This window comes from Alosa sapidissima, chromosome 6 (genome assembly GCF_018492685.1).
Source record: "Alosa sapidissima isolate fAloSap1 chromosome 6, fAloSap1.pri, whole genome shotgun sequence".
Taxonomy (NCBI): domain Eukaryota; kingdom Metazoa; phylum Chordata; class Actinopteri; order Clupeiformes; family Clupeidae; genus Alosa; species Alosa sapidissima.
In genome coordinates this window covers 35211358-35224523 of record NC_055962.1, presented here as the reverse complement: position 1 = coordinate 35224523, position 13166 = coordinate 35211358, and positions in this window count along the sequence as shown.

Here is a 13166-nt window from a genome sequence, read left to right as displayed (position 1 = left end):
TGTGTGCGTTGGCAAGGGAAGAGATGGAAGATGTGTTTGTGTGAGAGAAAGGGAGAGATAGAGTGGAGGATAGTGTGGGGTGTTTTAATCAGGACTCTGGGCGCAGGAGGAAGGTGCCTTGGTGCCGCGCTGAAAAGAAGTCTTGTTCCCAGTGAAGGTCTGAGCCTGAGCTCCCATGCCATGACCCTGACGTGAGTGCCAGCTGCTGCTGATGAGTTTTTAATCAGCGAGGCTGCATCAGAGCTTTACAGTATCCATCAAACTGTCAGACATGGCCTCTGTATTATACGCAAGAGCTCGCGTGTTCGCGTTGTTAAAATACATCATCTGGTCTTTACTGTACAAGTGACTGACGTGTTAATAATCAGTTTAATTTCATCAAAATGACCAAACCCCTCGTTAAAAAAATAGGCACTTTCACTGAAATGGATTGGCCATGCATAAACAATGTCAGGTCGTGTCAAGCACATGTTGACCAACCTTGAACAGTGGACTTGTTTGGAAAGTGGTTGTTTGGGGGAGAGGCTGAGTTATAGTGGGAGGGCTGAAACTGAGTTCAGTGATAATGACAGGGAGACCAGAAGCAGAGACGTGCGCAGACTGTCTATCAGAGCACGCTCATAACACGACATCAGCTGCTGGAAACATGCCTGTATGATGGAAAATGCACCGTGACAATATGCTTTGTAACTGAAAATGATCCATTCCAGAAAAAACAGCATGTGATCCATATGATCGCTCGCTGATTGACAGGCAGCAGACACATTTCCCATAAGCCATCACTTGGCTTCGACATATGGAACACATCACTCACATGTTCGTTCACTAGGCTTTCATGCCTAAATTATGCACTGCGCCCTTGTCAGCCCATCATGCATCATGGATGTGTGTGACATGGCCAACACATCTGCAGAATGTGTGTGTTGTGGTGGTGGTGAAGTGTGTGCGCACATGTGCATCCGTGTGTGTGTGTGAGTGTGAATGCATGTGTGTGTGTATGTATGTGTGCATGTTGGTGGAGTTGATATGTGCATATGGCAATAGTTGTATGTGTATGTACTGTATGTGTGTGTGTGCATGTTGGTGGAGTTGATATGTGTATATGGCAATGGTCGCTGTGTGTGTGTGTGTGTATGTTGGTGGAGTTGATATGTGTATATGTCAATGATCACTGTGTGTGTGTGTGTGTATATGTTGGTGGAGTTGATATGTGTATATGTCAATGATCACTGTGTGTGTGTGTGTGTGTGTGTGTGTTTGTATATGTTGGTGGAGTTGATATGTGTATATGTCAATGGTCGCTGTGTGTGTGTGTGTGTGTGATTGGGGAATGATGGACGGAGGTCTTCAAAAGACCACAGTAATCAAACACACCGACTGCTGGGGAGGCCTGAACATCACAGATAGCTGCTGCTCGCCACTCGGCATAATTCACTGCCGCTATCCTTAACAAGTTTCCCACTGCTCTGTGAGATGGTCGCCATGGGTTGCCAATCCAATTACAAACTGGAAGCGAGCATCGGATTGTTGTGCATACATGTGTTTGCAATTCTAATGTATTCTGTGGATTAATAATTGTATATTTCCCTAATGTGAATGCACATTATGTGACTGGTATCAGTATTTGTGTGTGTATACATTTTATTGAAAGAGTATGATGTGCCAGTGCCATTTCCAGTAGAAATTGCATAGATCCTTGCTTATCTCTTGTACATGTCTGACAAATATTAGCCTGCATGGTCTGATATTTTGGTGCTGACCTGATTACATTTTGATTTAAAGAATAAATCATATGCCTATGCTGACCATTTTAGGCTCGATCACAAAAGATGGAGAACAATTAATCTTTAGTTTTACAATGCTCATTCTGGAATGTCAGAAATTACGAGTAGACAAACACAATGTACAATTAAAAATTACAGTAAATTTGTACAATTTTAATCAATTAAAATATCTTACTACCTTAAAGGTTTTTAATGGTGTGTTTAATCAAATTGTACTTAATGTAAATGGGGATAATGTATTGTCCGCCGGTCGACATTGGAAAATAAGTTCTGACAGGGTGGACAGGCCGGACAATAGCCTACATTATCCTGCCTATTACACGGCTACTTGTGAAAACAAGAAAATATGATTCACACAATATATCTTTTAAAATGAATTTGTTACTGTTTTGTGGCTTACGTGGAGAAACAAAACTGACTGTCACTCTGAATGAGTGAGTGGACTGCCTGCAGAGGGATATGAAATAAGGCACAAAAACCGCTGCAACGGTCATTCATTTTTTTGCGGCAGTTATTACGTTATTATCGGACCCCCAAATGTTGGGAAGGTCTGTTCATGTTAATGAACCTTTCTGCAGCATTCTAAGAGCCATAGAATAACTGCTTTTACATTCATTCCTTTTGCAGGTACCGTTAGGCACAGGGAATGTGTATGTGCACAGGGAATGTGTATTTTTCTCAGTATGTGCGCTCCCATTCAAATTAACATTCCTTATGAGTCAATCACAAATAACCAATTTACAACCTGCAGACATCAAATGAGCCGCATCCTAATGACCTTGAGTCTCTCTTTCTCTCCCTCTCTCTTTCTTCTGACCCACTTAGATGATGAAGGTTTTGAGCCGATTTAGCCACTACTGTGGAGATGTGGAGAAGCCAGGCACCTTAGCAGACGCACAGGTCAACCCCGCAGGGCTGGGACTTTCTGTGGGCTGGGTGTGTGTGGAATAGTAAGCGCGTAGCTTCAAGGGGGAACACGCTAGGTGGGTCGCACCGGGTCAGAACAGGCCCAGGGACCACAAACTCGGAATCCAATGCAGGAACACGAACACACCCTGGAGTAATAGGATATCTCAAGGAAAGCTGTCAATCTAAGGAATGCTTTGTCATCGCTTACACTGCACAAGTGATTGACACAATTTTTTTTTTTTTTATCAAAGACAACATTTATTATCTCATTCTCTATTGTGTGCATGCAAAGAATTCTTCATGAAAAGAACTGTATCGAAACAGATGTGTCAGAAGATGACAGATGTGTCAAAAATATCTCATGCAACAGCAACCATCCAATTTATAACAGATGTGTATCAGGAAAATCTGTCCTGAAGGTGGTACCAGATGTTGATGAATCTCAATCATTCACCATGACTATCTGATGAGTGTAATCGGCTGTTAACCAAATGGATGGTGTTGCTTTTGCCATTTTAACTTCTCTATTTGTCTCGATTTTCAATCAACTTTGTTGTACCAAATTTCAATTTCCTTGTCCATGAGAATGTTTTCATCCTGTTACTCACCATGTGTGAAAACAGTCAGAAAGAAATAGAAATGCAGATTAAGGGATAAACTGGGTATAAGAATTCATGGAATGAAAAGCCTTGGTTTTGGGGAGCAGAGCTGCCTCAAGATGAATGGAAATCTGAAATGTATGCGCCTCCTGATAGCTTCCAAGTGAGATGACGGCGTGTGGTTTCCATGCTACTAAAATGAATCACTTTCTATGTTGTGGGGTTTTCTAAGGTAAATGGGTGTAATATAAGAGCAAAGAGAGGACACTGATGTGAGGTTTTAGAAGAGCAAAGAAAGGGCTGTGTAGAGTATGCATGACTCACCCTACACACACACACACACACTCTGCTGTGGTTTTTTGCTTAGTGAAAGGATTGCATCTTTAAGTGTCTGTCAAAGCCATTGTGCAACATGATTGCATTCTTTTCTCCCCCCAAGTGGTGAGAGTACAGTGTGGTTTCAAAGCAAACAGCGTACGGGTTCATCTGCAGACGTGCAGTCCTGGTTGAGGAAGCAGTCGAAGAGCAGAGAGGGGGACGGAAGTAACAAAGGATGGATGGAAAAAGCCATAGAGAGAGAGAATCAGTGGACATCACATACCTACACCGTTATCATGTAACAGATGAAACTCCGTCTTTGAGGCTGACAAGGACCATTATCTTCCTCTCCAGGAGAAGAAAGCAAAGCAAGGGAATGGAGTCTTACTCGTACACCAGAGGGGGACAGAGACAGAGGGAGATAACAGGATGATAACCATTCAGGAGCATTACTGTGAATGTGAGAGTGGCTTTGGAACCATGTTGTTTTTTACCCAGACCACGTATCGTATATCTTTAAATTGTCATTTTGTGTGTGTGTGTTCCATAATTACCATCATTTTCAGCAAATTGCTTGTTTTTCGAAAGTTCTTGTGCAATTACATTTTTGTAGGTAATTTGCCAGTGTACAATTACTACCTCCCCAAAACCATAGTGCAAGTTCGGCACATTAACACCACTGTGTGAGAAGATCAATGAGACAGACTGAGAATGAGCATGTTAAAAAGTGCCAAAGCCATCATCTCCTAGTCAGCAGGAGAAAAGGCATCCCACATAGACAAAGTAAGAGAGCTTTAAAAATAGGCAGAGAGAGTAGAGAAAGAATTTTGTGTCTGTTCAGTCGACCCTGACCACTCTGAAACTCTGGAACTCTGGCTCAAACCGGTCCAGACACCTTCCACACTCCACTCCATCGGTACAAGACAATTAGAACTGTCACAGGCCTGCGCATCACTGCACTGCTGGTCCCCCCACGGCCACTGGTCGCAGTCCCGCTCAATGCCATAGCGTCATTCCGTTTCCAGTTTGGTGCCTTGACGGTTGCCAAGAGCAAAGCCATATCCCTTTTGATAGCTTGTCAATAAGATGCAGGCCCCTGGAGGTCAACATATGAAAGAATGTTGGAATTTGGTTCCAAAGCCTGACAAGTCAAATAAGGCCAGGCCCTGAGGTAAGAAGGGGACACACCAACCATGAGAAATGTTGCTTGTTAAATTATGTTGATTTGTCCCAGTCATTTCTGCTGCTGTAACACTTGGGTTAAATGCACCTTGTCAGCACTACTGGACAGCAGAGGTGGGAAGTAACAGTACAAATACAGGTGCTATAAGCGATGCAGGGTAATGTCACTTCTGTTGACGTTCAAACAAAACAGAGAGCTAGCTCGCTACTTCCTCCTGCAATTGAAACTCTCCCAAACGCACATCTCGTTGGTGATTTGCTGGAACAGTTTGTTATGTTTCTATGGGTGGTTGGCCCAAGATGATTTGTGGCCGTTTTTGGAGGCTGTCCACAGAGACCATGTTTTTTTACACTGTATTCAGGGCACAGGCCGCTAGCGCATGGTGAGGTGATGTTAGCTGTAGGGCAATTCCACGGAAAATTTACTTTTTGTCACATCCATAACGCCAGTGAAATGCCTTGTCATTTGTATGATGTGAATGATCAGTATATGCTCCCAAGTTATAGTTTAATTACCGTGACGTTTCGGGCCCACTCAAGCCCTTCATCAGACGTGAGTCAACAATCCAAAGACACCCATATATGTACAATTAAGTGATCACATGATCACACAGTGGTGTTACACAGGCAAGTAATTATCCAATCACAGCAATAGCCAATACATGTTCAGTAATGCAGTGCATACATACATCCATACACATATCTACATTTTCCAGAAACACCTACATACACTATATACAAAAATTACAGGAATCCAACAACTACAAAAAACATGACCTCATTCTCTGTCCACAGGATACACAACGGTCAGATGTCAAAACAGACTGTGCAAAATTGTGCAAAATAGTGCAAAATGTGCAAATTGGCATCCATTATCAAAATGTGCAAATTGGCATGTCGGCATTAAACACATGTTCACTTATAGTAGCTGTCCATAGAATAAGCAAGTATACACAAACCCCATATCACAAATCACCAGCTCGAGGTCATACAAATAATCTGTGCAAAATTGTGCAAAATTGGCATCTCTCACCACATTGTGCAAATTAGCATCTCTCATCAGGACTCATCTCATGTTCACTTACAGTACATATCCATAAAAATGTGCAAAATGGCGAGTCTTTATCACATTGTGCAAGTTCACGTCTGTATCAGAACTCATGTCATGTTCACTGATAGTACATATCCATAGAACAAGCATGTCTCCACATCTCATATGTCGATTTTTCCCCTCTCTCTCATCGTAAGTGTTTTGTCCAGCACCCAGGATCAGATCGGGATGTGCGTGCGTTTTTTCCTCTTTATGATGTGAATGATAACATTAATTTTTTGTGCATTTTTTCTCATGTACATTCTTCAGCCAAAAAATAGCAAATGCTCAAATTTCATGTAATCATTCACATCATACCATACCATCACATTTTATTGGAGTTATGGATGTTACAAAAAACATAATTTTCCATGGAATTGCCCTGTATGTGACAAAAAATGTTTTAGCTTAGAAACCGCATTACATCGCTTATAGCACCTTCAAGTACTGTTCTCACGTAGCATTTTCATTTTACTTTACTGCCCTTATTTTTTATTTTCACATAAATATCTGTACTTTCTACTCCTTACATTTTCAAACTCTCTCTTTTATGTTAATGCATTTGAGGCAATTTATCATGACTTTGAGGTCATTGTGTGCTTTCCCAACATCAAGGCTGATTTCAACCTACAGTAAATGGATGGGACAATAATAGTGATGCAAAAAGGTGCTAAAGTGCAGCGGCAAAACAATGGTTTCATGAAAACTTCGCCGAATTCAGTGCGTGTACAAATGACAGTTTACTTTTCCTCCTAGAAAATTTGTGGGGAAATATTCTGACATTTTTCTACTAGACCTATTCTGCCAGCAAACTTCCCTCAAACAGTCAAACCTCAAACTTGTTCTTTGCAAGGTCATACTTGGCTTGGTAGTAGGCAACAAGCTTGCTTGATTTTTTTTATGAAAGGAGTTAACAGTTCATAAGTACATTTTAGAGCCTGTACTTTGTGACTTTTACTTGAGTAAAGAATCATGACATGCATGCATGACCCACACTGTGTTCAGTGACATAACTACATTCATTCACACAGGACTCCAAAGCAAAGGTCCACAGTTAAGCACATGCAGCGCTGTAAGCATTAAGGCAAATTTATAGCCCAGATGTCCCTCAGAATCAGTCTAAACATCACTCAGTCCAGACGCCACTTTGTGTCACTCAACAAAAAAAAATGTTGTAAAAATAATAAAATGTATGTTGCTAAGATGTCGCAAAACTCATCAGATACAACATGCTTTGCACAGACTTTGTTGCACAGTCCGATTGTATAGCAAAGTAAGCTGTAACAGAAATTTAGATTCTGTTGTGTTCTATGTGTCTGTGGTTACTTTTGTTTCGTGATGAAATGTAACATTAAAAATGTATACTGTAAGTTGCTATTGAAACAAGGTCAAGTCAAGTCAACTTTACTTATATAGCACATTTAACACAACAGAGTTGACCCAAAAGTGATGTTTTATTTGACATTTTGTCACTGGCGCATGACTATGAAAGCCTACAGCGCTATAGCTAGGCCTTCAACCTAATATCAACATCATATCAGCATTTGCGCTGATCAGAAAGAAAGCATACATGAAACAGGGAATGAAATACATGAATAAACTGTATGTATAAAAATAATAGTTAATCTAACTTATATGACAAAATTATTGAATTAATGCTCACCTTTCTTACTGACCTCTGTGTGTTAGAACATGTCTCATATCAGCGAATGGCCCAACCAGCTGAAGTTCGACAGAAAAATCCTTGTATGTGGATAAAACATGATTCTCTAGGTAACCATTCTTCTCTTAATATTAATAATTTTATTTATTTATGTATTTATGCTTATGAGGAAATGTGTATAGAGCCTTAAGGTTTTAACTTGTAAAAGATGGAACCTCTGGATCTTTAAAAAAACTGCATTATTGAGAACAGTGTTGTCTTGCATTTATTTTGTTTCTAATAATTGCCCAGTCTTTGACATAGCTAGGAAAGGCTGCAGTAGACCTCAGTGACAGTGAAAATATTTTGGGGATCAAAGTCATACTGTTGTGGAGCAAACTGTTGGCTGCCTAGATATGAAGAAACATAAATGATTTTAAAAGAGATAGATGGCATGATGGATTTATTGGACTATATCTCGGCAGCCTTTGCTGCTTAACTTGCAAAACCACACAAGCAACGCTCAACACCACTACAAAAGTAAAGAGCAGCAGATGCCACTCTTCTGGACAGCTTTGACAGAAATCAATCATTTAAAGAACACACAGAAAAGGGGACATAAAAGACGACTAAGTGGCTGAGACATACTTACAGTATGGAACGCTAGAGGAACACAAGGACACTTTGAGGCCCTAACCTGATGAATAGGTCGACTTGTTTGTTTATTGCATATGTGTATAAACGCTCACCTCTTTACCTCTCTACCTACCACCCTCACTCCCCAATGTCTTTGAATCACTACAGCAGGGGTCTTTGGGCAGTATATGTAATATAAAAAGAATACTGAAAAAAAACCCCATTCTGTTCAGAGAAGCTTCTCAAGCACAAACACACACTTCACCACATGCATGTAATGTACATACATACACACACACACACACACACACACATAAAACATCCAAACATCCACAGACATATCTGTAAACCGTGCACAGATACACTCAAACATGCACCTATAAATGCACATAATCCACGAAAAACACACTCACCATTCACAAATGCCACCACAGGCCATCCCAAACAAGCAGGCCGCCCAGGGACCGGGGAATATGTATAAAATCATAGCATCACGCTTGAATGCCAGCACACATTATGATTAGGGCTCTGAGCAACCGTGAAAGACAAACAACATGACAATCAATGGTACTTTTTCATCTGTTCCCCCTGCTAAGCCGCTATTCCCCTGCGAGATCTCAAATGCTTTGCAATCACAGTGCTGCCGCAAACACATTAATGCTGCTGCCTCTTCCCCATATTAGCAATTCTCCCTTTAAAATGATTGACCTTTTGTAAAAGCGACACAGAGGACACATGTCAGCCATGGCTAATTTGTCTGGTGTTGGGTTGTCCACACACATCCTGAAGTGTGTCATGTATGCTCATTTCCACACACTCGCAGAGACCGGCTTTTGTTGCAGCCTGCTATCAAAAATACTGAGTGTTATCATGGATATGACGGAATATAAAAAGCCACAAGGGATTCAAGAGTTGTTATTATGCTTATCTCCATGGCGTATCATGGGGTGAGAATAAAAGATGGAGATGATCTGAGCAGCTCATTTGTGAATGTGGAGAGGCCTGGGCGGAAAAAAAGGGAGCAGAGACACTTTGCAAATGCAAATAGAGGTAATGAGAAAAAGAATTAATTAGATGTCGACAATTGAATTAAGGCAAAAAATTAATCGTAAGTCCGGCGTGCTGCAAGGGAGCTCAAACGAGGGCCTTCGATCACGAAGCGTGGTTTCCCGGGCAACGCACATATCAACCAATATGCATAAACAACAGAAACAAGCCAAGCCGCAGCTGTGATGACTGTATTGAGTCAGTAGAATGCCAATCTAGCCAAAGGCCTATTGATAAAAACAATTAAATCTGCATGCTGAGAACAACAGCTATGTGTTATCACAATCACAGTGTGATTTCTGCACACGGTGAATGTCCTATGGAGGTAATAATACCTAAAATGGTGGAAATTGTCGCACGCACGCACGCACGCACACACACACACACACACACACACGTTGGAGTGAAATCAGAGGCTAAGGCCTACAATCTCCGGATAGACGGAGTGGGCCTGTTACACATCAGATGTCCAACATGTGAGCTTTTATTAGCAGCTGTACTTGATTAAGACTTCTAACTCCTTCATTTCCCTAATTAAGGCCCTTAATTTGATCCTCAAGAGCCTGAATTGCCCTCCACTGACATTGACAGAGCTTGAAACGTATGAATAACAGATTTAGCCGAGTCGTGTTTGATCGCTTCGGGCCTGCCTTAATTTTATAGCATGCAATTAACAATGCGCACACAGCACTATATTCCCTATATACTCTATCTTCAGGTACAGTTTATATGAAGATGAGATTATTGGGGAGTTGGTTATTAAAAAAGCAACCACGTTGTCTCTATGTCAAAGCTGCCAGAGACTTCAAGCCACTGAGGGCTCGTGAAAATAATATAAGGTGGGGCTCTCCATACAGCGGTCCGAACACTATAGGGAGAACATACTACAGAAGACAGAATATTCTGAAATTGCTGCAATTAGTTTGGTTTATTTGAGTGGATGGCATGTGCTGTGAAACCTATAAGTTTGAAAGACAAAAGTTACTACGCAATTGTGAAGCCGCTGATGCCGTGCCAGTGTGAAATAGCCTACCGAGACCCCTCTGACCCCCTTCATGATGGGAGTCTGGCAGTCATGTGCCCCTATGCTCTCTGTTCATCAGTGATATCTGACCTCTCAAGCACAGAGACGATAAGCGCAGGCTTCTTACTGTTCCTCACAAAAAATGTCGTCGAACCCACCATGTGACACGAGGTCTCCATCACTATGAAGAGAGGACAGAGACTGGGTCGTGCTTCATACCAGCTCCTCGTCGTTTTTGCATTGTGCAGGCTGGGCTGTCCCAAGAGTAATCATCAGACACTGTCACCCCATAGAAATCTTATGCAAATGCTTTCAAATATACTGACGCTGTTCAACCGTATATCCCCGAGCTGTACTTCGCACTAGAAAAGACACCTTGAGCTCTTGGAGGTGACACACAGGTGCAACGACAGCAACAAAAGAGCAGGTAACAGCAGAGGAGACCTGGCAGTGGCCCTTCATTCACAGCTGAAGGCTTCATTTGTAGTCAAGCAACAAACAAAATTGCCTAGCTCACCCTTTTAGTAGCCTACTCTCCTCACCCTGGCACACTGCTTTCTCTCTACTTTGATCTAGCGGTTGCAAGACATCTTTCATTCTTTACATGTCATGGACCTCAAAATGATAAGATAACACTATTTCAACAACAGTTATTAGCATTTTAAATCGAGGTCTCTGTACACATATCAATTCATCATGGCTTAAAGGAGAATTCCGGTGTGATATTGACCTAAAGTGTATTGAAACATGATACCGAGTGTGAACGTATGTCTCATAGCCCATCTCGACTTGTCCCCTGCACTCCAAAATCTGGCGCTAGTTAGCCGATGCTACCAACAACTTTTTCAGTAGTGGTGCTTCAGCATCGGGCTAGCCATGCAAATAAATCACTGTTTTACACCCATTTACGAGGCTCAATGTATCTCCACACTTCATTGGTAGACTTCCTAGGGCCCTGACATTTAAAACGAGACATTGAGAACTTTGAAAAAGCACTGGTAGTTTACTTACAAGACGATTTATACAGACAGTATCTTCACGAAGTTTAACGTTTGCAGCCATCTTGAATTTAGTCACGATAAGTCGAGCAACGAGTAAGAATGAACAGGTATGATAAGGGATCAGATTCCAAAAATAATTCAGTGGAAATGCATGGATTCCAGTTTCTTCCAGTAGCAGCAACTGGAATCCATGCATTTCCACTGAATTATTTTTGGAATCTGATCCCTTATCATAGCTGTTCATTCTTACTCGTTGCTCGACTTATCGTGACTAAATTCAAGATGGCTGCAAACGCTAAACTTCGTGAGGATACTGTCTGTATAAATCGTCTTGTAAGTAAACTACCAGTGCTTTTTCAAAGTTCTCAATGTCTCGTTTTAAATGTCAGGGCCCTAGGAAGTCTACCAATGAAGTGTGGAGATACATTGAGCCTCGTAAATGGGTGTAAAACAGTGATTTATTTGCATGGCTAGCCCGATGCCGAAGCACCACTATTGAAGAAGATGTTGGTAGCATCGGCTAACTAGCGCCAGATTTTGGAGTGCAGGGGACAAGCCGAGATGGGCTATGAGACATACGTTCACACTCGGTATCATGTTTCGATACACTTTAGGTCAATATCACACCGGAATTCTCCTTTAATGAGCCCTTGTTCCTATCTGTAATGGTTAGTGAATCCTAGTCTCATCTTCAGATTACTGAAGTATCACAAACCAGCTGATTTTTGTAGTGTCCAGTTTGAGTTTATTGGTCCACGAAAAAGAATTCACTTGCTGAGAAATGTAACAGCAGATTCGGCTGTCCACCATTGTCTTGCTACAGCAGAGGTTTATGATTGATCATGTTACATCATTACAAGTTTGTCAAAATAATTCTTTCATTTCAGTACAGACAGCTGTTGGCCATGACAGCTGCATCAAAGTATCTAAGAATCAAACTTCAAACCACTCATCAAAAGTGTGACTGACTAGACTGGGTGCAGACAGACATCTACAGACCTTTTTTTAAGATGGGTTCAATCTACTGTAGGTGCCAACTGTTCAAAGACAAGTTGTGATGCAGAGCCACCCCAGTCACTCCATCATTGCCCCAACAAGCCGCCACCTATGCGTTTGCAGAAACCTGCCTAAACATGCCCCCCGAAATGAGTTCACATCTCTGACATTAACAAATACGTGATATGACATTGGGAAATACATCATAGGTCAGAAAACCCATTTGAGTGACTTCCAGGTGTTCCAGGCTACAGCACCATTGGCAGCAGGTTTGATTGATGCACCTGTGACCCCATCCATTCATTGGGCCGCATGCTAGATGGAGTAGTGAGAAGACAGAACTGAGGAGGAAGAATCACTCTGTAATACTGTAATGGTATGAAGACAGACCATCCACTTCAATGAGTAACCTATAAATTGCTCAGACAAATTGTTGCAGATGAGATGGGGCCTCTCGTGTCATTTAGGTGACAGCTGACGGAAAAATATTGTGCACTTGTCCTTTCGATAGATTGCCTTGGGAAAGTCTTGAACAATCTGATAAGCCAGTGATTGAAGCTTTATTGTTTTTTTTTTATTTTATTTTTAGTGTCCTTTGGAAATATTCATGTTAATCAAAAATGGTTCTTGGCTATAGCAGAGGTCACTTGTGGATGACAGGGTAGGTAAGGTGACTAAAACAAAAAACAGTTTCACTGACATCTATTACATCTAGTTAAAGATTAAATCTACCGTACATACCAACATGATTTTTTGGAGCAAACAGCCCCCCAAGTATAGAGGTGTATATGTAACGAAATACACTGTATTTAAATGCGCTGTGCAATGCATTTATTGGTAAATTTAATTACTCACTCCCAGTGTGAATCCTATGGATCAAAAATAGTAGTCCTCACTACTGCAAGGAGAAGGTCATGTTCATGTCGTGTTTTCATAAA